General features: G+C 44.1%; 2 protein-coding genes and 1 pseudogene across 12 annotated transcripts in view; 1 reads left to right on the top strand and 2 right to left on the bottom strand.

The window, feature by feature from the left end:
• EYA3 (EYA transcriptional coactivator and phosphatase 3) overlaps positions 1-5502 on the bottom strand; it is a 119079-nt gene extending 113577 nt beyond the window's left edge. For 9 of the 10 annotated variants that reach the window (XM_077995177.1, XM_077995210.1, XM_077995169.1 and 6 more), the window contains exon 1: positions 5395-5502. The gene's annotated coding sequence lies outside the window, so the exon portion shown is untranslated. 10 annotated transcript variants of the gene reach the window in all.
• The window catches only part of XKR8 (XK related 8), a 149499-nt gene extending 124808 nt beyond the window's left edge, over positions 1-24691 (top strand). For both annotated transcript variants that reach the window (XR_013405203.1, XR_013405204.1), the window contains one exon: positions 24468-24691. The gene's annotated coding sequence lies outside the window, so the exon portion shown is untranslated. The remainder of the gene's footprint in view (positions 1-24467) is intronic.
• On the bottom strand, positions 15947-18590 carry LOC144337596 (protein GVQW1-like; annotated as a pseudogene).
• Positions 24692-25743: the final 1052 nt, after the last annotated feature.

Genomic DNA, 25743 nt, shown 5'->3' with positions numbered 1-25743 from the left:
GTCAATTCAGTTTATTTAATTCTAATTATGTTAAGTCTTTTTTTTTTTTTTTTTTTTTGAGACGGAGTCTCGCTCTGTCACCCAGGCTGGAGTGCAGTGGCCGGATCTCAGCTCACTGCAAGCTCCGCCTCCCGGGTTCATGCCATTCTCCTGCCTCAGCCTCCCTAGTAGCTGGGACTACAGGCGCCCGCCACCTCGCCCGGCTAGTTTTTTTTTTGTATTTTTTAGTAGAGACGGTGTTTCACCGTGTTAACCAGGATGGTCTCGATCTCCCGACCTCGTGATCCGCCCGTCTCGGCCTCCCAAAGTGCTGGGATTACAGGCTTGAGCCACCGCGCCCGGCCTAATTATGTTAAGTCTTACGTTTAATTCAGAAATGTACAGATAAGATCAAATTCAGAATTTAAGTGTAAATATCAGCCAGATGCAATATTACCTAGTCACATAAATAGCCTAAATATGTACTACTGTAACTGTACACAGTAGGTGCCTCAACAATATTTGCTGAAATAAATGTATTACAAAGAGTATTGCTAATTATTTTCTAGGGAAGAAAATGAAAACCATCTAACTGCTACAAACATTAACCAAGCTAATAAGTTAAAGTGCATCCAACACAATCTATAGTAAGATCTTCATGATATGAAGCACTGACTGCCTTGGGCTGATCTGTTAACTTATTTACAGTAAGTTGGTACTATTTAAATTACACATTCCTTTTCTGATTCAAAATACTATTGCATACTTAAATGGGAAAACAGCAAAGACAAATTTTATGAAGCCCATATTTTAAATGGCTTTTTTTAAATATACTACAAATAACAGAGAAAATGCCTAAATTACTTCTACATTTAATAATTAACTACCCTGGGACTTAGGTTGATGGAACTAAATAAAAATATCAAGGATGATATGTTCCATTATTTGCTATGTTCTCTGACAGTAAAAGATACCAATACCAACAGGGTAGTTTAGAGCTTAAATCATACACTTTGTAAAAGAATATGCACTTGTATTTTTAAGTCAATTACAAAACAGAAAGTACACCTATTTTCCACTTTACTATCAATATAACAATTCAACCTTTTGGTATAAACTAATTAGATGAATATACGGGAAGAACCGCCTATTCTTTATATATGTGTGTGTGTATATATATACACACACACATATATATATATATATATGTTGAGACCAGTCTCCCTCTGTTGCCCAGGGTGAAGTGCAATAGCACGATCTCGGCTCACTGCAACCTCTGCCTCCCTGGTTCAAGCAATTCTCGTGCCTCAGCCTCCCGAGCAGCTGGGACTACAGGCGCACGCTGCCACACCCAGCTAATTTTTTGTATTTTAGTAGAGATGGGGTTTCACCATGTTGCCCAGGCTGTTCTCAAACTCCTGAACTCAGGCAATCCGCCCGCCTCAGCCTCCCAAAGTGCTGACTATTCCTAATATTTTAAAATACACATTCCTGTTTTGAACTATTCTTCCTCCATTTAAATCATACATGAGCTAAAGTATCCTATTGTTACATGCAGAACAGAAATATCTTTTGAACAAACTGCTACCTAAAAAGAAGTTCCATGAGCCTTTTATTTATAATCAAAACAAAATAAATGAAGTCATGAAAAAGCTTTGGCAGAGCACAGAAACCACAACGCTACAAGGTACAAGTAACAAGGACTTGTTGGCGGTATATTTTGTTTCTTAAATTTTCAAAACTATATCAGCCGCCTGTGGGTGGTGGCTCACACCTTAATTCCAGCACTTTGAGAGGCCAAGGCAGGCGGATTGCTTGAGTCCAGGAGTTTGAGATCAGCCTGGGAAACATGGTGAAACCCTGCCTCTCCAAAAAAATTTAAAAATTAGCCAGGCGTGGTGGCATAAGCCTGTAGTCCCAGCTATTCTGGAGGCTGTGGGAGGATGGCTTCAGCCCAGGAGATCGAGGCTGCAGTGAGCCAAGATCGCGCCACTGCACTATAGCCTGGCCAACAGAGCAAGGTTCTTTTTTTTTTTTGAGACAAAAAAACAAACAAACAAACAAACAAAAACTACATCTCCTTAAACATAGGATTCAAGGACCAAAAAACAAACAAAAAAATGTAAGACAAAGTACACTAGCAAATAAAATGACAAAAAAGAACAAAAAATAATCAAACCAAACCAAAATAAGAAAACTTGATGAGCATAAAGCTAATATGCAGAAACATATTTTAAATTGAGCCCTTAGGGCTACAAACTAAAGTAGAAATTTTTATAGAAAATCAACAGTAATTTTTTTTCCTGAGCTTTAAAAACAAACACACATTAAGCTGTCTCTGGGTTTGTTTGTTTGTTTGTTTGGTTTGATTTCATTTGGCAGCTAGGTGGAGGGGCAGGCTTGAAGATCAGCAGCATGAACACAACTGCTCCAATGACAATACAGGATGCTCATTTAATTAATGGCTTCAATGCAGAATATACAGGCCAAAGTCATTTTAGAAGAACAAAAGAGACTCCTAAAACTTTTCAACTTCTACTTCTGCACAAAACAGTTTCTTTCTCTAGTCCCTCTTTGAAGACAAAATAACTTTGGCTTTGGATTTTAAAATCCGTGTCATAGATTTCTTATCCCAGTAGTCTCATTCATACATGACATACATATACTGAAATGACCCACTAAATACTATATTGTGCTTTCCAGCCTATGGCTTTAATGGAATTAACACTCGCTACTCTGAGAGCATGTACGGGACTTTAAAAAAATGACCTTGGAAAAATGATTAACTGTTTAAGTTGTAATTTATTTATTTATTTTTTAAGAGACAGGGTCTCACTCTGTTGCCCTGTGGAGTACAGTGTCGTGATCACAGATCACTGTAACCTCAAAATCTTGGGCTCAAGCGATCCTCCAACCTCAACCTCCTGAGTAGTTGGGACTACAGGTGCACACCACTACACCAGGCTAATTTTGTCTATGTTGCCCAGGCTGGTCTTGAACTCCTGGCCAATCCTCCCACCTTGGCCTTCCAAAGTGCTGGGGATTATAGGTGTGAGCCACCATGCCAGACTTAAACCCTAATTTCTTTATGCTTTGTAAATAAAAGTGCCACTTCTTACTAGTGACAATGGTATATAATCTTTAAAAGTAGATTTTGTTATTTTCTATTGTTTTGAAGACAGAGTGATTTCCCATCATTTTTGGGGTTTAACGTTCTTATATTAATCTGCATTAATAAAGCTGGCATTCCCATGGCTTAAATGAAGCCCATAAACCTGAAGGTAAAGAAGCAGCTGGAGTAAGTCATACATATTGGGGTTAGTTTTGAAGGATGGAAAATAGTAAGGCCAGGTTGGACAGAAGCTAGAGCTAGGTAGTGGGGAGGAGGTACACTAAGAAACTTTCAAAGAGGCTTCGCTTAGCAGTTAGGTAAATCCTGAAAGCCAATTAGAAGGGTCCTTCTCTGTGGCTTCTAGGACTAACATGGCCAAACTCCAAAGTCCTTTGCTAAAAACAGCCGAAGAGAGCCCAATTTTGGAATAAGCCAAGGTCTATACACTCTTATATGTATATGTATCATATAATGAAGGACTTTTTTTTTTTTTTTTTCTTTTTGAGACGGAGTCTCGCTCTGCCGCCCAGGCTGGAGTGCAGTGGCCGGATCTCAGCTCACTGCAAGCTCCGCCTCCCGGGTTTACGCCATTCTCCTGCCTCAGCCTCCCGAGTAGCTGGAACTACAGGCGCCCGCCACCTCGCCCGGCTAGTTTTTTGTATTTTTTAGTAGAGACGGGGTTTCACCGTGTTAACCAGGATGGTGTCAATCTCCTGACCTTGTGATCCGCCCGTCTCGGCCTCCCAAAGTGCTGGGATTACAGGCTTGAGCCACCGATGAAGGACATTTTTCTATAGCTATTTAGCCAAAAGATAAGCAGGTGCTCAGAGTTGTATTTAAGTTCATACTAAAGTACTACATTTTAAAGCACAATTTATAGATTACAGAAATCGATCACACAAAAACCTCTGCAATCAAGTGCTAGATATACACCATAAACATCAGGAAAAAATGAAGATTATCCAAGCCTATACTCTAGATCACGAAATTTGGGAAAGGGGGCACTAACCATTATTAAATGCAATTCTTTCATGTTATAAATGACTTTAAACCTCTAGGGAAATTTAAGAAAGGTGCCCTAAATCTCAAAATGAGAAAATGACAGTTTTACAATAAAGGTGGAAATGGTAAGGAAAAAAACCCACAAAAGTTAGAAGAATATTCTAAGCAATGTACTTCTGAGTAATGTAATTCTAAGTAATGTCTGGCTAATGAAGAGGAAGATAAGTAGAAAACTTAATAGGGTAAAAATGAAAAAACGCATATGTGCATACTAAGTTTAAAGAAGATTACTCTGAAATTACTATAGTGAACTCTTCAGCAGAACACTTTTCGGTAACACCACAATAAATTCATATATCTGGGGCTAATGACCTCCTCACAAACCCTGTCCTCTATCATCACAAGTGTCCTCTAAGAAACGTCCATGCCGAAAACAGAGCTGAACGTCCCAAAACATTGGCATTTTTGTCTCAGCTGTGCACATCCATTCTCATGGGAACACAAAACTGACAGAACGTCCTCATGACTTGTCAATTCACAAGATCACGCCAGCCCAACCGCTAGCAGTACCGTGTGCCTGCCACCTGTTAGCTGCTCTTGAGAGAGCCCCAAAACTGAGGTAAAGCGAAGAACTAGGAACGCCTTTGTTGAACCCTAACTATGGAAGCTACCAGAGTTCAGTCTAACCCAGCGCCTTAAGGCAAAACTTCCCCCAGGTTAGGGAAGTCTTCCTATTTCGGGGCTTTGGCAAAGCCCTCCTCTAGCTAAGGACAGGCAGGAGAACCCTAGGAGAAGCACTGTCACCTACTGGTCCCAGGAGGAATGATCAAAGGTGAAGAAAGTTGGGGGACAGGGACCTAGGACCCTAGAGAGAGGCTCAGTTTCTCAGTGGTGAAGAGTGAGCACAATTAGAAGGTGGGCCGTGTCGCCGGGTGAAAGAACGCTGAGATCCCAGATCAGGGGTAGGGGAAAAGAGGTGCTAAAAGAAGGGAGGAGGAGAAAAAAGGAGAGGCAGCGGCTGAGAGAAGCTCTGAGGTGTAAGGCAAGAAACCGAGGTTGGAAAAGGGCTGATAAGGCTGAGGAAAAACAGCAAGGCGAGAGATGCACAGAAGCGCGAGAAGGCTAAGCTGAGGTGAATAAGGCGAGGCCAGCGTGAAGGAAAGGGCTGAGGTGAGTGAAGTACTGCAGGGACAAGGGACAGGCAAACAGACTCCCACACACAAGGACCGAGGCAGAACGCTAGACCTTTCAGGCCGTGCTCAACCGGCTGCGCTCAAACCCTGTCGACAGCGGAGACTCACCCAAAGGCTGTAAAAGTCCCACAGCAGGACATGGAAACCAGTCCAGACCCACAGTAGAACCAAGCGAGCGGAGGAAACCGCGGCGTTAGTGTGACCCGGATGCGCATCTCTAGGAACCGGAAGTAAGCTGCCAGAGTCCCCTTACGATCCACACCTCGTTCCACTAGAAGCCTCTGGGCGCATGTGTTGAGTCTGACCGGGCGCGGAAGCGCCTAAGCTCCGCCCACTCTGCCGGCACGGCGAGCCCCGCCCATGGCCACGCCCCTCTCGATGCCACTAAGACGGCAGCTTCTGGGTGAGCCCCAGGCAGTCCCGACGGTGCTACCGCCTTCACTTTTAAGGAAGTCTTTAAAAATGCGCGTAATCCCTACCTCGGTAAAAGGAACGTGAGAAGTGCTAGGTGCATTTGGTAGATTTAGAAAAACTATGGGAAGGAGAATGAGTGGGAAGTTTTGGAAGACATTTGGGAGGCTAGCCCAAGGTGATCTTTTTTCTTTGTTCTTTTCTTTTCTTTTTTTCTTTTTCTTTTTTTTTTTTTTTTTTTGAGATGGAGTTTCGCTCTTATTGCCCAGGCTGGAGTGCAATGGCGCGATCTTGGCTCACTGCAACCTCCACCTCCCGGGTTCAAGCGATCCTCCTGCCTCAGCCTTTCCAGTAGCTGGGATTACAGGCAAGTGCCACCACGCCCGGCTGATTTTGTAGTTTTGGTAGAAAGGGGTTTCTCCATGTTGGTCAGGCTGGTCTCGAACTCGCGACCTCAGGTGATCCGCCTGCCTCGGCCTCCCAAAGTGCTAGGATTACAAGCGTGAACCACCGCGCCCGGCCTTTTTTTTTTTTTTTTTACTTTTGACACAGAGTCTAGCTCTGTCGCCCAGGCTGGAGTGCAGTGGCGCCATCTCAGCTCACTCCAACCCCCGCCTCCCAGGTTCAAGTGATCCTCCCACCTCAGCCTCCCGAGTAGCTAAGACTACCGGTGCTCACCACCACGTCTGGCTAATTTTTGTATTTTTCGGTAAGGACAGGATTTTGCCATGTTGCCCAGGCTGGTCTCCAACTCTGGAGCTCAGTTGATCTGTCCCCCTCGGCCTCCCAAAGTGCTGGGATTACAGGCGTGAGCCGTTGCACCTGACCCCAAGGTGATCTTTTTATCCCCAAATTTAGTTTATTCTTAATATTATATGAAGCTTACAACTCACTTCGTGCACACTGTTTTCAGAAACAAAATTCTTAAATGTTTTGTTAATTTTAAATTACAACCCAAGTATGGGCTAGAAGCAAGGCTGAATTCAGGCTTTGTGGAGACTTGACGTTTATTCAATTTTGGGGCCTCTTTAAAATAATCAAGGCCAGGCGCAATGGCTCACGCCTGAAATCCTAGCGCTTTGGGAGGCCGAGGTCGGCGGGTTGCTTGAGCCCAGGAGTTGGAGATCACCCTGGACAACAAAGTTAGACCCTGTCTCTACGAAAGAAAGCAAAACAAAACAGAAAAATTAGCCAGGTGTGGTGGCACGCATCTGACTGAGCCCGGGAGGTAGAGGCTGCTGTGAGTTACGGTTATGCTACTGCACTCCAGCCTGGGCAACAGAGCGAGACGCTGTCAAAAAAAAAAAAAAAAAATCCAAAATTACAAATACAATATTAGATATAAAAGTGAACCTTTTATAATGAGAAAAAATAAAAACATTTTTATTAGCTCACAAATACCACGAATAACAAAATCCAGAAAAAAACACTTTTTTCTACATTTTTTGACTGTATATTTGATCACCTCTTCCGATGACAACAATGTACTAAGCAATATCATTTTCTAAGATCCTTAACTCCTCTCTCACATCCCACATCTACTCCATCAGCAAGTTCTGCAAGATCTGCCTTCAAAATCTGTCCAGAATCTGACCATTTACTGCCTCCGTTGGTATAAACCAGTCAGTCAGTGACTGTGAGTGCCCTATTTATACCCTTGCCTTCCCACAATCTTTTTTTTTTTTTTTTTTTTTCAGATGGAGTCTCCCTCTGTCACCCAGGCTGGAGTGTAGTGGCCTGATCTCGGCTCACTGCAACCTCCGCCTCCTGGGTTCTCCTGCCTCAGCCTCCTGAATAGCTGGGATTACAGGCGCCTGACAGCACACCCGGCTAATTGTTACATTTTTACTAGAGATGGGGTTTTGCCATGTTGGCCAGGTTGGTCTTGAACTCCTGGCCTCAAGTGATCCGTAAGCCTCAGCCTCCCAAAGTGCTGGGATTACAGGCGTGAGCCTCCGTGTCCAGCCTTTATTTTTATTTTAATTTTACTTTGCTTTTCCTGATCTGAAAACCCTGCAAACTGAGCCACCAACTCCACCAGAGGGAGCCCATGAGTAACCAATGCAATAGCCCCAGAAAGGTTATGCCTAAAGTATTTACATATATATACACGCTGTTTAAGGACAGGAATATGTGCTGAGAAATGCCTCATTAGGTAGTTTCATCATTGTACGAACATCGTAAAATGGACTTATACACACCTAAGCTATATGGTATAACCTATTGCTCCTAGGATACAAATCTGTACAGCATGTGACTGTACTAAATACTGTAGGCAATTGTAACACAATGGCATGTATTTGTGTATTTAAACATATAAAAAACATAGAAAAGGTACAGTAAAAATATTATATAATCTTATGGGACCACCATCATATATGTATTCTATCATTTACCAAAATATCATTATGTGGCAGCTATGATTCTAAAACAGAGCTACAAGACAGCATGCAAATTCCTCCCCAGAGCAGAAGCTGTATCTTGCTAGCACTCCAGTGTCTTTACAGTCATTTAAGAATAAAATCCAGGCTGGGCGCGGTGGCTCACGCCTATAATCCCAGCACTTTGGGAGGCCGAGGCAGGTGGATCATGAGGTCAGGAGATCGAGACCATCCTGGCTAACACGGTGAAACCCCGTTTCTACTAAAAATACAAAAAAATTACCCGGGCCTGGTGGCAGGCGCCTGCAGTCCCAGCTACTCGGGAGGCTGAGGCAGGAGAATGGCGTGAACCTGGGAGGCAGAGCTTGCAGTGAGCCAAGATCGTGCCACTACACTCCAGCCTGGGCAACAGAGCAGAGACTCTGTCTCAAAAAAAAAAAAAAAAAAAAAAAAAGAATAAAATCCAGGCCGGGCACGGTGGCTCACGCCTGTAATCCCAGCACTTTGGGAGGCCGAGGCAGGTGGATCGCAATGTCAAGAGATCGAGACCATCCTGGCCAACATGGTGAAACCCCGTCTCTACTAAAAATACAAAAATTAGCTGGGCATGGTGGCGCGGGCCTGTAGTCCCAGCTTCTCGGGAGGCAAGAGAATCGCTTGAACCAGGACCCGGGAGACAGAGGTTGCAGTGAGCTGAGATCGTGCCACTGCACTCCAGCCTGAGCTACAGAGCAAGACTCTATCTCAAAAAAAAAAAAAAAAAAAAAAAAAAAAAAAGAATAAAATCCAGAGGCTGGACACAGTGGCTCCCACCTATAATCCTAGCACTTTGGGAGGCTGAGGCAGGCAGATCACCTGAGGTCAGGAGTTCAAGATCAGCCTGGCCAATATGGTGAAACTTCATCTCTACAAAACATACAAAAATTAGCCAGGTGTGGTGGCAGGCACCTGTAGTCCCAGCTACTCAGGAGGCTAAGGCATGAGAATTACAGGAGGCAGAGCTTGGAGTGAGCTGAGATGGCACCACTGCACTGCAGCCTGGGCGACAGAGTGAGAGACTCCGTCTCGAAAAATAAACAAATATATAAAAATAAAATAAAAATAAGACCTCTAATTTATATATTTCCATTTTGAAAAGATATGATGAATGTATGATCGGTGTTTTATAAGAGTTATTAATTTAAACCCTCCTGATTGACGTATATGAAGTACAATGGTCTGGATTTTACTTCTGTTGATGTTCTATATTGTACTTGAGGCAATTTCTTATGATATATATGATCGTTGAGCTTCTAAAAGCAATCTGTAGTTGGTAGGATTGTAAAATGGCGCAACGTTATGGAAAGCAATATGGTGGTTCCTGAAAAAAATTGAAAATAGAACTAACATATGATCCAGCAATCCCCTTCTGGGTATATATCCCTAAGAATTGAAAGCAGGATCTCCAAGAGATATTTGCACACCCATGTTCACAGCAGCACTATTCACAATAGCTAAGAGATGGAAGCAACCCAAATGTCCATTGATGGTTGAATGTATAAACACATTTGGTATACATATAATGGAACACTATGCAACCTTAAAAAGGCAGGAAATTCTGTCTGGGTGCAGTGGCTCACGCCTGTAATCCCAACACTTTGGGAGGCTGAGGTGGGCAGATCACGAGGTCAAGAGATCGAGACCATCCTGGCCAACATGGTGAAACCTTGTCTCTACTAAAAATACAAAAATTAGCTGGACGTGGTGGCGGGCGCCTGTAGTCCCAGCTACTCGGGAGGCTGAGGCAGAAGAATCAATTGAACCTGGGAGGTGGAGGTTGCAGTGAGCCGAGATCAAGCCATTGCACTCCAGCAGCCTGGGCAACAAGAGCAAAACTCAAAAAAAAAAAAGAAGAGTATCACCAATATCACCAGTACACATGCCTGTAGTCTCAGCTACTCAGGAGGCTGAGGTGGAAGAATTGCTTGACCCCAGGAGTTCGAGTCTGCAGTGACCTATGGTTGCGCCACTACACTCCAGCCTGGGTGACAGAGTGAGACCCTGTCTTAAAAACGAAACAAAACGAAAACACCACAAGTCAGGCTAAACTCTCTGCCCTCGTGGAGCTCACATTCTAATCAATCCATAGACAGAAATGTGTGTTGAATATGTTCAACTGGGACTTAACACTTTCCTACTTCATTCTAGTGAACCTTCTCATACTGCAGAGGTGGAATTTTATAAATGGCATTTCACAGGCTTCCATTCATGTAGGATTCTGGGTAAGAACTAGATATGGTCCATTAGATGTATTTAGGTAAGATTCGTAAGGGAGAAATGAGGAAGAAGCCATTTCCTGCACTTGGCTGTTTCTGTTGGCCAATACGATCATTGCTGGAGACCTGAGTTTTTTCTGCAGCAGAATATCAGTTTGTTTTGTTTTGAGAAGAAGTTTCACTCTTGTCTCCCAGGCTGGAGTGTAATGACATGATCTCAGCTCACTGCAACCTCCACCTCCCAGGTTCAAGCGATTCTCCTGCCTCAGCCTCTGAAGTAACTGGGATTACAGGCACCTGCCACCACACCCGGCTAATTTTTATATTATTTGAGACGGAGTCTCTCTCTGTCCCCCAGGCTGGAGTGCAGTGGCGCGATCTGCAATCACTGCAAGCTCTGCCTCCTGGGTTCACGCCATTCTTCTGCCTCAGCCTCCCGAGTAGCTGGGACTACAGGCACCTGCCACTACACCCGGCTAATTTTTTGTATTTTTAGTAGAGACGGGGTTTCACCATGTTAGCCAGGATGGTCTTGATCTCCTGACCTCGTGATCCGCCCGCCTCAGCCTCCCCAAGTGCTGGGATTACAGGCGTGAGCCACCGTGCCCGGCCAATTTTTATATTCTTAGTAGAGATGGGGTTTCACCATGTTGGCCAGGCTGGTCTTGAACTCCTGACCTCAAGTGATCCACCCTCCTCAGCCTCCCAAAGTGCTGGAATTACAGGTGTGAGCCACCACTCCCAGCCCAGAATTTCCGTTTCTAGTCTCTCTGAGTCTTGAAAAGTAGTAGCAGTAATAGACCGGGCGTGGTGGCTCACAACTGGAATCCCGGCACTTTGGATGGATCTCTTGAGGCCAGGAGTTCGAGACCAGCCTGGCCAACATGGCAAAACCCTGTCTCTACTAAAAATACAAAAATTAGCCAGGCGTGGTGGCTGAGGAACAAGAATCACTTGAACCTGGGAGACAGATGTTGCAGTGAGCTGAGATAGCACCACTGCACTCCGGCCTGGATAACAGAGTAAGACTCTGTCTTCAAAAAAAAAAAAAAAAAAAAAGAATGAATGAAAGGTACTAGCAGCAATGATGGCTTGCAACAACAGTACTTACCCAGTCCTAACTTTCTTCTTTTTTTTTTTTTTTTGAAAGTCCCACTCTGTTTCCCAGGCTGGAGTGCAGTGGTGCAATCTTGGTTTACTGCAACCTCCACCTCCCAGGTTCAAGCAATTCTCCTGCCTCAGCCTCCTGAGTACCTGGGACTACAGGCATGCACCACCATGCCTTACTAATTTTTGTATTTTTAGTAGAGATGGGGTTTCACCATATTGGCCAGGCTGGTCTTGAACTCCTAACCTCACATGATCTGCCCGCCTCGCCTCCCAAAGTGCTAGGATTATGGGCGTGGGCCACTGCGCCCAGCCTACTATATATTATTTAGACCAGTAATTCTCAAAGTTTGGTCTGGGGACCTCCTGGAGACCTTCAAGACACTAACAGGGAGTAAGTGAAATCAAAACTACTTTAAAAATGATACTAATTCATTATTTGCCTTTTTCACTCTCATTCTTTCAAAGGTGTGGTGGAATATTCCAGGGACTATGTGCTGACTCATTGCTAATGGCTAATGGAATGTGTGCTGGTATATTCTTGCATTTTCAAGCTTCTTCAGTTTTAATTTCTAAAAGAGAAAATATAAATAGCTATAATCCATATAAACAAAAGCTCTTTGGGGTCACCAGTAATTTTTTTTTTTTTTTTTTTTTTTTGATACGGAGTCTCTTTGTGTTGCCCAGGCTGGAGTGCAATGGCGCGATCTCAGCTCACTGCAACCTCTGCCTCCTGGGTTCAAGCGATTCTCATGCCTCAGTCTCCTGAGTAGCTGGGATTACAGGCACATGCCACCGCATCTGGCTAATTTTTTTGTTCTTGTTGTTTTTCAGTAGGGATGGGGGGGTTCACCATATTGGCCAGGCTGGTCTCGAACTTGTGACCTCAAGTGATCCACCCACCTCGGCCTCCCAAAGTGCTGGGATTACAGGCATGAGCCACCATGCCCGGCCATGGGGGTTACAAGTAATTTTTAACAGCATTAAGGGATCCTGATATCAAAACATTTGAGAACTACTGACCTAAGTCATTGTGTATATTCATTCTTGTACTATTTGCAGTGGCCCGACTTCGTCCATTTCTGGATGCCTGATTCCCACACATGGCTATTCCCATGCCATGTTCAACACTCTCCTACCAGGATGCCTTTCATTTTGATTAACACGCTTCAGACAGTATCTTCTTCCACACAACCAGTAACAGCTGTTTTGGCACAGCCCTGGGACTCCGCATAACTGAGAACTGTCCTCATGGCCAGCACAAGACCCACAGACCTGCTGGTGCTGGATTATCTTTTCTGGCTGACTCATCTGGGATACCTGGTTTCTGCCCCTGCCTTTGCCCTATTGAGCACTAGACTGACCCAGCAGTTGTCAGCTGCCCACATTTAAGCTGAGTTAGCTGGGTTAGTGGGGGCCCGTATCCATGTCCAATTCCAGAGAGTGAGTTGTGTCAAACTTAGGTTGCTTGGAAGTTTCCTGCCAACCAGATAATGGATTCATATTTGCTTTTAATCGTGGCTATACCGGCCGGGTGCCGTGGCTAATACCTGTAATCCCAGCACTTTGGGAGGCCAAGGTGGGTGGATCACTTGAGGTCAGGAGTTTGAGACCAACTTGGCCAACACAGTGAAACCCTGTCTCTACTAAAAATACAAAACCTAGCCAGGCATGGTGGCACATGCCTGTAGCCCCAGCTACTCTCTACTCGGGAGGCTGAGGCAAAAGAATCGCTTGAACCCGGGAGGCAGAGGTTGCAGTGAGCAGGATCATGCCAGTGCACTCCAGCCTGGGCAACAGAGCTAGATTCCATCTCAAAAAAAAAAAAAAAAAAAAAAATTTATGGCTATCCCTTCCCACAAGAATGCCATTATCTGTGTATTTGTACTCTATAATTAGATTTAAAGTTAAAACATAAACTGTTGGCCAGGCACGGTGGTTCACACCTGTTATCCCAGCACTTTGGGAGACTGAGGTGGGCGAATCACCTGAGATCAGGAGTTCAAGACCAGCCTGGCCAACATGGTGAAACCCCATCTCTACTAAAAATACAAAAACTAACCAGGCATGGTGGCACATGCCTGTAATCCCAGCTACTCAGGAGGCTGAAGCAAGTGAATTGCTTGAACTCAGGAAGCAGAGGTTGCAGTGAGCCAAGATCGCACCATTGCACTCCAACTTGGGCACCACATCAAGACTCTGTCTCAAAACAACAACAACAACAACAACAACAACAAAATTAACTGTTAATAATGGATGTTTCTTGTGGATAGAAGGGACCATGTCATACATTCTGTCAACTTCGCTTTTTTTTCTTTCTTTCTTCTTCTTCCCCCATAGTGAGAATGTATAGACTTTCGAGGACTCTGGAAACAGATTGTGTGTTTGAATCCTGGCTCTCCCACTTATAGTTGTGTGCATTTGGACAGGTCGAGTATTGCTCAGTGCCTCAGTTTTCACACATGTAAAATGGAGATTTAAAACAGCATGGGCTGTGCGCGGTGGCTCACGCCTGTAATCCCAGCACTTTGGGAGGCCAAGGCAGGTGGATCATATAAGGTGAGGAGTGGCCTGGCCAACATGGTGAAACTTCGTCTCTACTAAAAATACAAAAATTAGCTGGGTGTGGTGGTACATGCCTGTAATCCCAGCTACTCGGGAGGCTGAGGCACGAGAATCTCTTGAACCCAGGAGGCAGAGATTGCAGTGAACTGAGATCGCTCCACTGCACTCCAGCCTGAGCGACAGAGCAAAACTCTGCTCAAAAATAAATAAATAAAAATGAAATTTCAAATAAAATTTAAATGCACCAAAAAAAGAAGATTTTTTTAAAAGCCTTTATCTCGTAGAGTTAAATAACAAATATATGTAAAGTGTTTAGAATTATGACAGATACATACATATGTAAGTGATTAAAAATCAGAAAACAACGGACTTACAGAAGCTATACTATGAGCCAGACATGGTGGCTCACGCCTGTAATCCCGACAGTTTGGGAGGCCAAGACGGGTGGATGTCTTGAGGCCAGAAGTTCAAGACCAGCCTGGCCAACATGGCGAAATCCTGTCTCCACTAAAAATACAAAAATTAGCTGGGTGTTGTGGCAGGTGCCTGTAATCCCAGACTGAGGCAGGAGAATCGCTTGAACCTGGAAGGCAGAGGTTGCAGTGAGCCGAGATCGTACCATCGCACTCCAGCCCGGGCGACAAGAGCGAAACTCCGTCTCAACAACAACAAAATCTATACTATGAAGCTTTCGTGAGTATAGAGATGTAGAAAAAAATTATAATAAATCTCAAAGACCTGATCTTTATCAGGAAACTTGAGATGCTATTCGCCTAAGTGCTTTAGAGAATGCCAAGCACTTAATTATCCAGCCTGCTTTGTTTAGAAAGACAAACCCAAGGGTTAGTGAATTTCTGCATAAGAGTTACCATAAAATTTAAGATGCATCTAAAAGAATTCTGAACTATGTTATCATAAAAATAGACTAAGTCTTTTAATTAAAAAGACAAAGAGCTTTTCTATACTATTGAAATGCTTATTTTAATAATCCCAGGGAGTATTTACTTGTAATCCTGAGGCTATTAATTTTTATTATAGGAAACTACATTTTTAAAAGAATGTTTGTTAGAGGAAATGTTGGTTATTCATTCAAAGCTATAAACTATGTTCGTTTTGGAAGGTTAATTTTACTCCAACTTGGTGATAAATTAACCCACTCACTATGAGCTCACTAATCTAAATCTAATTAACTTGGCCAGCATAAAAGTCTAGACAGATTCTCTTAAATTTGGGAATACATCTAAATACATTCCTTCATGTTAAAAAAAAAGTTAAAAAAGTTATAAGAAAATAAATATAAGACTCAAATAAATTAACTTTAAAGAGCAATGCAGGCCGGGTGCAGTGGCTCACACCTGTAATCCCAGCACCTCGGGAGGCCAAGGCAGGTGGGTCACTTGAGGTCAGGCATTCAAGACCAGCCTGGCCAATATGGTGAAACCACATCTCTACTAAAAATACAAAAATTAGCTGGATGTGGTGGCGCATGCCTGTAGTCCCAGCTACTCGGGAGGCTAAGGCAGGAGAATGGCTTGAACCTGGGAGGTGGAAGTTGCAGTGAGCCGAGATCACACCATTGCACTCCAGCCTGGGTGACAGATCAAGACTCTGTCTCAAAAAAAAAAGCAATGCAGAGAATGAAATTCTGTTACGTGCTACAACATGGCTGAAACTTGAAAACATTATGCTAAGTGAAATAAGCCAAATACAAAGGGACAAATATTATATGATTCCACTTACACGAGGTACCTAAAATAGGCAAATTCATAGATACAGACGATAGAATAAAGGTTCCCAGGAGCTACAGGTAGGAAGTAATGGAGGGTTATTGTTTAGTGGTACCGAGTTTTAGTTTGTGATGATAAAAAAGTTCCAGAAATTGGCCGGGCGCGGTGGTTCAAGCCTGTAATCCCGGCACTTTGGGAGGCCGAGGCAGGCAAATCACGAGGTCAAGAGGCTGAGACCATCCTGGCCAAGATGATGAAACCCTGTCTCTACTAAAAACACAAAAATTAGCTGTCTGTGGTGGTGCACGCCTATAGTCCCAGCTACTCAGGAGGCTGAGGCAGGAGAATTGCTTAAACCCGGGAGGTGGAGGTTGCAGTGAGCCGAGATCGCACCGTTGCACTCCAACCTGGCAACAGAGGGAGACTCCATCTCAAAAAAAAAAAAAAAGTTCAGAAATTGACAGTAGTGATAGTTGTACAACATTGTAAATGTACCTAATGCCACAGATTTGTACACTTTAAAATAGTTAAAACTGTAATCTTATGCATATTTTACCACAATAAAAAATACTGTACCAAAAAAACATAAAATTTTTTACATGACAACTAGCCTGAACTCTGCAAAATGTCAACATTATGAAAAATCCACAAATGTAGGGGATTTAGACTAAAAGAGAGTAAAGAGACCCAATAACCAATCGCAACGAGTGAACTTTGATACAATCCTGATTTGGGAAAAAGTCTACAAAATACATTCTTAGGCTGGGCATGATGGCTCACGCCTATAATCCCAGCACTTTGGGAGGGCGAGGCAGGTGGATCACGAGGCCAGGAGTTCGAGACCAGCCTGATCAACATGGTGAAACCCCATCTCTTCTAAAAATACAAAAATTAGCCAGGTGTGGTGGCGCATGCCTGTAATCCCAGCTACTCAAGAGGCTGAGGCAGGAGAATTGCTTGAACCCGGTAGGCAGAGGTTGCAGTGAGCCAAGATCGTGCCACTGCACTCCAGCCTGGGCGACAGAGTGAGACTCCATCTCAAAAAGAAAAAAAAAAAAAAATTCTTGTAACAATCGAGGAAATTTGAAAATGAACTAGCAATTAGAAGGTATTATGAGGCAGGGTATGGTGGCTCACCCTCTAATCCCAGCATTTTTGGAGGCCAAGGCTGGAGGATTGCTTGAGCCTAGCAGTTCAAGACCAGCCTAGGCAACATAGCAAGACCCTGTCTCTACAAATAATACAAAATAAAAAAAATTAGCTAGGCACGGTGGCATGCGCCTGTGGTCCCAGCTACTCAGGAGGCTGAGGCAGGAGGACCACCTGAACCTAGAGGTTGAGGCTGCAGTGAGTCATGATTGCACCACTGCACTTGCAGCCTGGGCAACAGAGTGAGACCCTGTTTCAAAACAAAACAAAACAAACAAACGAACAAAACTTCCTGCTACCTACATCCCTGGAGCTACCCTGTGTGCTCTTCTGAGGCTTGACTTTCAGCTTCCCTTCGGTAAGCTATCCCATATCTTTCCAATAAAATATTTTTGTTGTTGCTGTTATTAAGACCAGAATTGGTCACTGATGTTTTCAATCAATGAACCATGGCTGATCCAATGTTGTATCTATAAAAGACATAGAAAATCGGCATAGTGAAAATTCCTAGCATAAAAAAATCTATTGCTTTTATCTGACAGTTTAATATTCTCCAGGCAAGAGACAAATTACAACTTTGTGAAATGAGCTGTGAACAACAAAACTAATAAAAATCATTCAGAGGTGAAACGAATGAAAGGTGAGAGAGGCATTACATGTACTCTGCCTCTGGAATACAATTCCACTTCCCTACCAAAGAAGGCGATGGGGAGGCAAAGGAAGCAGAAAGTAGAAAAAGCTGCTTCGGCTCCCTTGAATAGGAATCTGGCAATAATCTGGCTGCTATTTACTAGCACGCACCATCCAAAGCACCATGTTAATCCTTCATATGCAGCGCCTCACTGATTTCTCCCAAGGGCACAATTATTATCTATCATTTGGCTATATATATTCTGATTCTCTCCACTTTACAGAAAACTGGGGCTCAAGATTGTTAAATCATTAAGTGGAAGTCCCAGAGGTGGGAAGGGCAGGATCCAAACACAACTGTGTGACTCCAGCGCTGGCGTAGGAGCACCTTGAAGGTGAAAGAGCTCAGAGAACTGCGGCTTCCTAGTCCAGCCTCACGTCAGCATCCCTGAGACCTAAGCTCCTCCCACTCAGATTCCTGAGCCAATCTGGAGAGAGGCCAATGGATATTGATAGACTCTGCATCTCTCCACCCTCTCTGGACCCAAGAGCTTTGTTTGCAAACTTCCTACAAAGCACTCAACTGCTAGCTTCCGAGATTCCCATGAGTCACCTCTGCTGCCTGAAGATCTGGGTCTGGATGAGCCCTAGCCACCCCTATGCCCCACCCTCCCAAGTTATCACACTTTATAAGCCCTGCTTCTCCAGGTTTGTGTCATTTACCGGGGCCAGATTTCTCCCATTCCCATTCTCCGAGACTTAGGAAAGCCTAGTGGTTACATTTAACCAACTAGGCTTATACAACAACCCTACTAAAAAGGCATGGTTATCATTTCTATTTTTAGGTTGAGGAGCCTGAAGATGAAGAATCTTACACACAGAAGCATAGACTTTGGTCTGCTTCACCACTGCTTCTGTGTGTAAGATTTAGTTGGGGTTGCTGTGAGGACGAAATGCACTAACCTATATAACGTGTGTGTGTGTGTGTGTGTGTGTGTGTGTGTGTGTATTACAGTGCCTGGCACCTTGTAAGCACTCAGTAAACAATAGTTGCTATTCTCATTACTTTCATTGTTCATTGTTATCCCCACACTATACTCTGTCCAGCCTAACTCTCATCCCCATCTTCTGATTTGGGGCCTAGATCTCCTGCCTTTTCTTGTCAATACATATTTTTTTTCTCTCTAGAAGTGAATCCCAACCCTGGGAGGACTCCCAGGTCACTGATGAGTCTTCTTCTATTACACAGAACTCCCAGAATCAGGAGTTTGGCCTGCCTGACTTTTTCATTTATTAAACTTATTTCTGAGTGGATTTTTGTTGTTATGCTCACCAATTTTCATCTAGAACTTGAATGTAGGTAGTAGCCCCTGGGAGAATCAATAAAGGATGGGGGTTCATGGGCTGCGGTTAGAGGCTGGACTCTCAAGTTAGCTGGGCCTGACCTGGCCCTTGCTGGCTGTGCTTCAGTTTCCCCAGCTATAAAATGGGGAGTTTTCAGGTGCAGGGGCTCACGCCTGTAATCCCAACACTTTGGGAGGCCAAGGCAGGCGGATCACTTGAGGTCAGGAGTTTGAGAGCAGCCTGACCAACACGGTGAAGACTTCTATCTCTACAAAAAATATTTTTTAAAAAATTAGCTGGGCATGGTGGCTCATGCCTGTAATCCCAGCTATTCGGGAGGCTGAGGCAGGAGAATCAGTTGAACCCGGGAGGCAGAGATTGCAGTGAGTCGAGATCGTGCCATTGCACTCCAGCCTGGGCAACAGACCGAGACTCCGTCTCAAAAATAAATAAAATAAAATAAAATGAGGAGTCTCTCTCTTTCAGGGATGTAGCAAGGATTCCATGATATAGTGTCTGGAAAGCCCAAGTGCGTGGCACAGAGTAGGTATGAGTGATGTCAGTTTCCTTCCCTCTTGGACCCATCAGCAGCTTGAGATGCCAAAAGCATCTTAAAAGAGAGGTCCCATCTCTAAGGAAGTTGCAGGGTGCCCCCTCTCCTGTTGCCCCTTCTACTTTCTCCCCAGCCACTCCCTCCTTTCATCAGATGAAACTTTGTCATTCTAAAGTTGGGGGTGGGAGGTAGGGAAACAATGGGCAGAGAGGCTGTTCTGAGGGCCCCATGTGGCCCTCCCTGCTTGAATGCCATCTGGTCAGGAACCAGGCTTGCCTTTTACAAAAACACATCCATTCTAGAAACTACCACTTAAGGAAAAACTTTTTTGAGTCTTCAAAAACAGCAGTAGAAGGCCGGGTGTGGTGGCTCACGCCTGTAATCCTAGCACTTTGGGAGGCCAAGGTGGGCAGATCACCTGAGGTCGGCAGTTAGAGACCATCCTGACCAACATGGAGAAACCCCATCTCTACTAAAAATACAAAATTAGCCTGGCGTGGTTGTGCATGCCTGTAATTCCACCTATTCAGGAAGGCTGAGGCAGGAGAATTGCTTGAACCCAGGAGGCGGAGGTTGCAGTGAGCCAAGATGGCGCCACTGCACTCCAGCCTAGGCAACAAGAGCAAAACTCCGTCTCAATAAAATAAATAAATAAAACAAAAACAGCAGTAAAGATGATTAAAGAGGTAGAGAACAGGGCCTGTAGGGAAAACTCCAGAACCTGGATTGTTTAGGTTAAGGAAGTAAAGGCTGAAGGGCTAGGGTGAGCTGCTGAGAAACAGTATTTGAGGAGGCAGAGCCAAAAAGGACTGGTAAGTATATGCTATAGATTGAGAGTGTTGAGGGGCAGGGCGTTAAAAGGGTCTTGGCAAGTCCACTGATGCAGGGGCCTAAATTAGGTGGCTCTCCTTAAGAAAAATAGTGCAGAATTGTAAACACAACATTACTAGGACCCTTCTTGGGCTTTAAAAGGAGTTTATGCAGGTGAGTGGCCCTGGGGCTTAAACTCTGCTAACTTCACAGTGAATTTACCTCTAGCCAAGGGTGCAACAAGTGATCTGGTAATACAGGTTAGGGAAATGGTCTCAGAGCTTGATTGTTCTGGAAACTTCTTCTCTTTCCCTAACTAATGCCTTCTTAGCTTGCAAAATGCAATGCAAGCCTGCCCTCCACTCAGAACTCCTACCAGACATGGCCCTTCCCCACCATGGTGGTTTCATGCTTCTCCTTCTTGCCTGTACCTATCACACACTCATTTGTACCACTCTGCTTGTGTATTAGTCATCTATTGCTATGCAACAAATTCTCCAAAATGTAGGAGCTTAAGACTATACCCATTCATTCTCTCAGTTTTAATGGATCAGGCATCCAGGCATGGCTTAGCTAAGTCCTTGGTCAGCAAAGGCTCGGTGGAAAACATCTGCTTCCTAGCTCACATGATGGTTGGCAGAATTCAGTTCCTCACAGGCTGTTGGACTGAGGCCTCAGTTCCTCAAGAGCTGCTGGTGGGAGGCCTCCCTGGGTTCCCTGCCATGTAGGCCTCTCCATCAAGTAAGTGTGGCAGCTGGCTTCATCAGACCAAGCAAATGAGAGGGCAAGAGAAAGAGAGAGAGAGAGCTATCAAGATGGAAGTCACAGTTATTTGTAACCTAATCACAGAAGTGACATCCTATCACTTTTGTCATATTCCATTCATCAGAAGCAATTCACTAGGTCCAGTCTATATTCATGGGTAGGGAATTACACAAGGGCATGAATATCGGGAGACAGGGATCACTGGAAACCTTGTCAAAAGCCAGCTACCACAATTGTCACTCCTTCTCATTGCCTGTTGCCCTGCCTGCCTCTGCCGTTCCATTATGAGCTCCTTGAAGACAAGGACCACATTTTATTCTGTGCTTCTTGTGCCTGTTAAGTGAATGGATGATGAATAAATGAGTGATTACTCAAAGTAGCAGAAACAGAACCAAAAGCAAGTGCATCATTTTACTTAAAAGAGATTGCTATTTATTGTCTTCTGACCCAGCCATTTCACTTCTAGAAAGTTAAGAAAATAATCAAGAATATAATTACAAGAGTATATTAAGAAACTTTAAGGTCAGGAGCAGTGGCTCACCACTGTAATCCCGGCACTTTGGGAGGCCGAAACAGGTGGATCCCTTGAGGTCAGAGATTCAAGACTAGTCTGGTCAACACGGCAAAACCCCATCTCTACTAAAAATGCAAAAATTAGCTGGGCATGGTGGCACATGCCTGTAATCCAAGCTATACGGGAGGCTGAGGCCTGAGAATAGCTTGAACCCAGGAGAAGGAGGTTGCAGTGAACCGAGATTGTGCCCCTGCACTAAGCCTGGGCAACAGAGTGAGACTGTGTCTCAAAAAAAAAAAAAAAAAGAGGCTTAGTTAAAAGTTAGTCCATTATAGCATTGTTTATGATAGCAAACTGCCCTCCCAAAAACAAAAATAAAAACAACTAAACTGTAAACTACCTAAATGTCCAATGATAAAGGATTGATTAGCTGCTAAGCTACACATACAGTGGATATTCTGCAATCATTAAAATGATACTTTTTATTTACTTATTTATTTATTTTGAGTTGGAGTCTCACTCTGTCACCCAGGCTGGAATGCAATGGCGTGATCTCAGCTCACTGCAACCTCCGCCTCCCAGGTTCAAGCAATTCTCCTGCCTCAGCCTCCCAAGTAGCTGGGATTGTAGGCGCACACCACCACACCTGGCTAACTTTTGTATTTTTAGTAGAAACAGGGTTTCACCATATTGGCCAGGCTGGTCTCTTGGCCAAGCTGGTCTCAAACTCCTGACCTTGTGATCCACCCACCTGGGCCTCCCAAGGTGCTAGGATTACAGGCATGAACCACACTGCGGCTGGCCAGTTCTTTTTTTTTTTTTTAAGTTACAAAGCAGCGTATGCATTTCATCTTTTTACAAAGTGAATATACATGTTAAAATATCGGAGCCGGGCGCGGTGGCTCACGCCTGTAATCCCAGCACTTTGGGAGGCCGAGACGGGCGGATCACAAGGTCAGGAGATCGAGACCATCCTGGCTAACACGGTGAAACCCCGTCTCTACTAAAAGTACAAAACAAAACTAGCCGGGCGAGGTGGCGGGAGCCTGTAGTCCCAGCTACTCGGGAGGCTGAGGTTGGAGAATGGCGTAAACCCAGGAGGCGGAGCTTGTAGTGAGCCGAGTTCGCGCCACTGCACCCCAGCCTGGGTGACAGAGCAAAGACTCCGTCTCAAAAACAAAAAAAAATAATAATAATAAAAATAAAATATCTGGGGCAGATACTACTTAGTCCAGGCCTGATAGCTAGGCTGGTTCTCTCCTTTCGAATCGGCAATCTCTGCTGCAAACAAGCTCCAGCAGATCCTCAGTCAGGCCAAGAAGCATCTGAGCTTGATCCCTTCTTTTTATTTATTGGATTTGGAGATATTAGAACAGCATCGTATGCCTTAAGTTTGGCATTGTCCAATCCAGATGTTAGTTGGGACAGAAAGAATTACCCAGAGGCCTGGTGCAGTGGTTCACGTCTATAATCCCAGCATTTTGAGAGGCTGAGGTGAGCAGATCACTTGAGGCCAGGCATTCGAGATCAGCCTGGCCAACATGGTGAAACCTGTCTCTACTAAAAATACAAAAAATTAGCTGGATGTGGTGGCATATGCCTGTAATCCCAGCTACTCAGGAGGCTGAGGCAAGAGAACTGATTGAACTCTGGAGGCGGGGTTTGCAGTAAGTTTAGATCGGGACACTGTGCTCCCGCCTGGGTGATGAAGCGAGACTCAGTCTCAGAAAAAAAAAAAAAAAGAAAGAAAGAAAGAGAAAAGAAAGAATAACCCAGAGCCCTGGAACAAACTGGGTCCCAACGATTCATCCAAGTTTTACTTGGTGAATGTGGATTATAGCAAACTGAAGAAAGAAGGTCTAGATTTGTAAATGAAGTGTTTCACTATTAAAGCTGCTTTTGAATGAAGGTCTTCCTGAAGCCATCCGCACCATTTTCCGTTTAATCAGGAAATATTCAGGAAATATAAAAATTATTATATTTATTAATATAATTAGATTAATAAATAACTGAAACTTGAAAAAAAAAAAAAACCTGGAAGGATTAAATCAGTTTTGAGCAGCCATGAAGTTCAGATAAGCCATTTTTAAGTTGCATTAAACAATAGGTGTTTTGGTTTTTTGTCTTATTCACATGACAAGATGTCTGGAGTCAGGCAGATTCTGGCCCTCATTCTTTCTAGCTCAGTATCACCACAGTTCTTTTGCTTTTCCCCTCTTGCTTGCCACCCCATGGTCACAAGATGGCTGCCCTAGCTCCAGGCATCTCACCCACATTCAAAGCAGGAAGAACAGGTATCGGGAAGCTCCAGTCATGGCTGACTCTTTACTAGGAAAGCAAAAGCTTTACTAGAAGTCCCCCACCAGACTTCCTTAACTCTTCCACTGACCGAGTCATATGGAGATTCCCAGACACAGGGGAGGCTGAAGACACTAGAAACAGAATTTCATGATTGATATAGAAAATTATGATTTGTGCTCCAAGGCTGGGCACTCAAACAAGCTTGGAATTCTGTTAGTGAAGAAGGGGAAGGGATCAAGTATCTGTTACCCCCTTTAGACAGGACACAGTGCTTCCTACTTTGTCACAGTCACCTCACTCCTTTTAGATTGCTTTACTCAGTTAATCACCTGCCTAGCCCCTGTGAAGGCATTTGACCTTTCAACACTTGGATACAAGGCTCAGAGTCAGAAAGTGTGAAAAGATTGCTAACTGTCTCCATTATCCATTACTTCCCACTTTCTTCTAGTAATAAAATAACTTTCTCCCCAAGATATAGCAGGGTATATGGCTGTCCAGGTCCAGATCATAGTTCATGGTTACCGTTGCCATGGTAGCTAGCTGGGTGTGACCATGTAACTAAGTACTCACCACTGGAAAATGTATAGATTGATGTGATCATCACTTCTACATCATTTCCTAAAGTGAAATTGTTAGCCATTTACTTCCTCTTTCCCTCACTTACCACAGGCTTGTATATAGATGCTTCAGTGATGTCCTTGGAGACGGCAGAGCAACAAGATAGAAGGAACCTGTATCCCCGAATGACTACCTGGAGCAGAGCCCCTTACTCACCTCTGGACCCATCCTGAATCACCCGTATGCTTAAAGGGATAAAACAACAACAAAAAACAAAATAAGAAAAACGAACAAAACCTGTAAAACAAGAGATTCAAAATAAATTTACTCTAGCTGGGGCATGGTGGCTCATGCCTGTAATCCCAATAATTTGGGAAGTGGAGGCAGGAGGATCACATGAGCCCAAATGTTCAAGACCAGCCTCCGCAACATAGTGAGACCCTAAAGTAACTAGGCATGGCGGCCCATGCTAATAGTCCCAGCTAATAGTCCCAGTGGAGGCTGAGGTGGGAGAATCACTTGAGCCTGGGAAGCTGAGGCTGCACTGAGACATGATCCAGGCATGGTGGCGAGCACCTGTAATCCTAGCTAGTCAGGAGGCTGAGGCAGGAGGATTCCTCACACCCAGGAGTTTGAGGTTACAGTGAGCTGTGATCACACCATGGTACTCCAGCATGGAAGACAGAATGAGATCCTCTCTCAGTAATAAGTAAATAAATAAATTTATTCTGTATTTTTGAGCCTCTTTACTAAAGCAGCTTATTCTGTTCCTTAACTCATATAGGAAAGAAAAAACAAACTTCATTATGCCATTGGTGTGTTGTTAAAAGTTAAAAAAGAAAAAAAAAAGGAGGTTGGGAGCTAAGATGAAAAAACAGAGAAGTCAAATAAATGGAGGAATAAAAGATGTTCTTAGAAAGACCTGCATTACTGGGGAGGCAGCTGAATAAATAGGCAGGACAGTGAAAGAGCCTAGTCAGATGCCCGCTGAGCTCTGCTTTGGAGTTAATATGGTTTGGCATTGAAGCAAAATACAAAGACCAGGGTGAAGTTAAGCCATTGTAGCCTACATATGGCAGGAAGGCCCATGGTTCAAGAAGGGTCTGTGTAGATATGAATTAGATGGGAGGACCATTAGTCAGGGTCCTTAGGTTGCAAGCAACAGAAAGCAACTCTAACTTGCTCAAACAAAACAAAGAATTTACTAGAAGGACATTGGAAAGACCAAAGAATCTAAGGAAGATCTCAACAGCCAAGGCCAAGGAAAGGATAAGATGCAGGTAAGCTCTGGGAATCCCACTTACAGAAACTTGTGGGTTCCCTAGTATGCAGCAGAATTACCTGGAGGGGTTTTTAAAACAGATTGCTGGGGCCTACCCCCAGAATT

The sequence above is a fragment of the Macaca mulatta genome, chromosome 1, assembly GCF_049350105.2.
Source record: "Macaca mulatta isolate MMU2019108-1 chromosome 1, T2T-MMU8v2.0, whole genome shotgun sequence".
Classification (NCBI taxonomy): Eukaryota; Metazoa; Chordata; class Mammalia; order Primates; family Cercopithecidae; genus Macaca; species Macaca mulatta.
The sequence above is the reverse complement of the archived record's forward strand: the minus strand, read 5'-3'. Positions and strand labels throughout refer to the sequence as shown.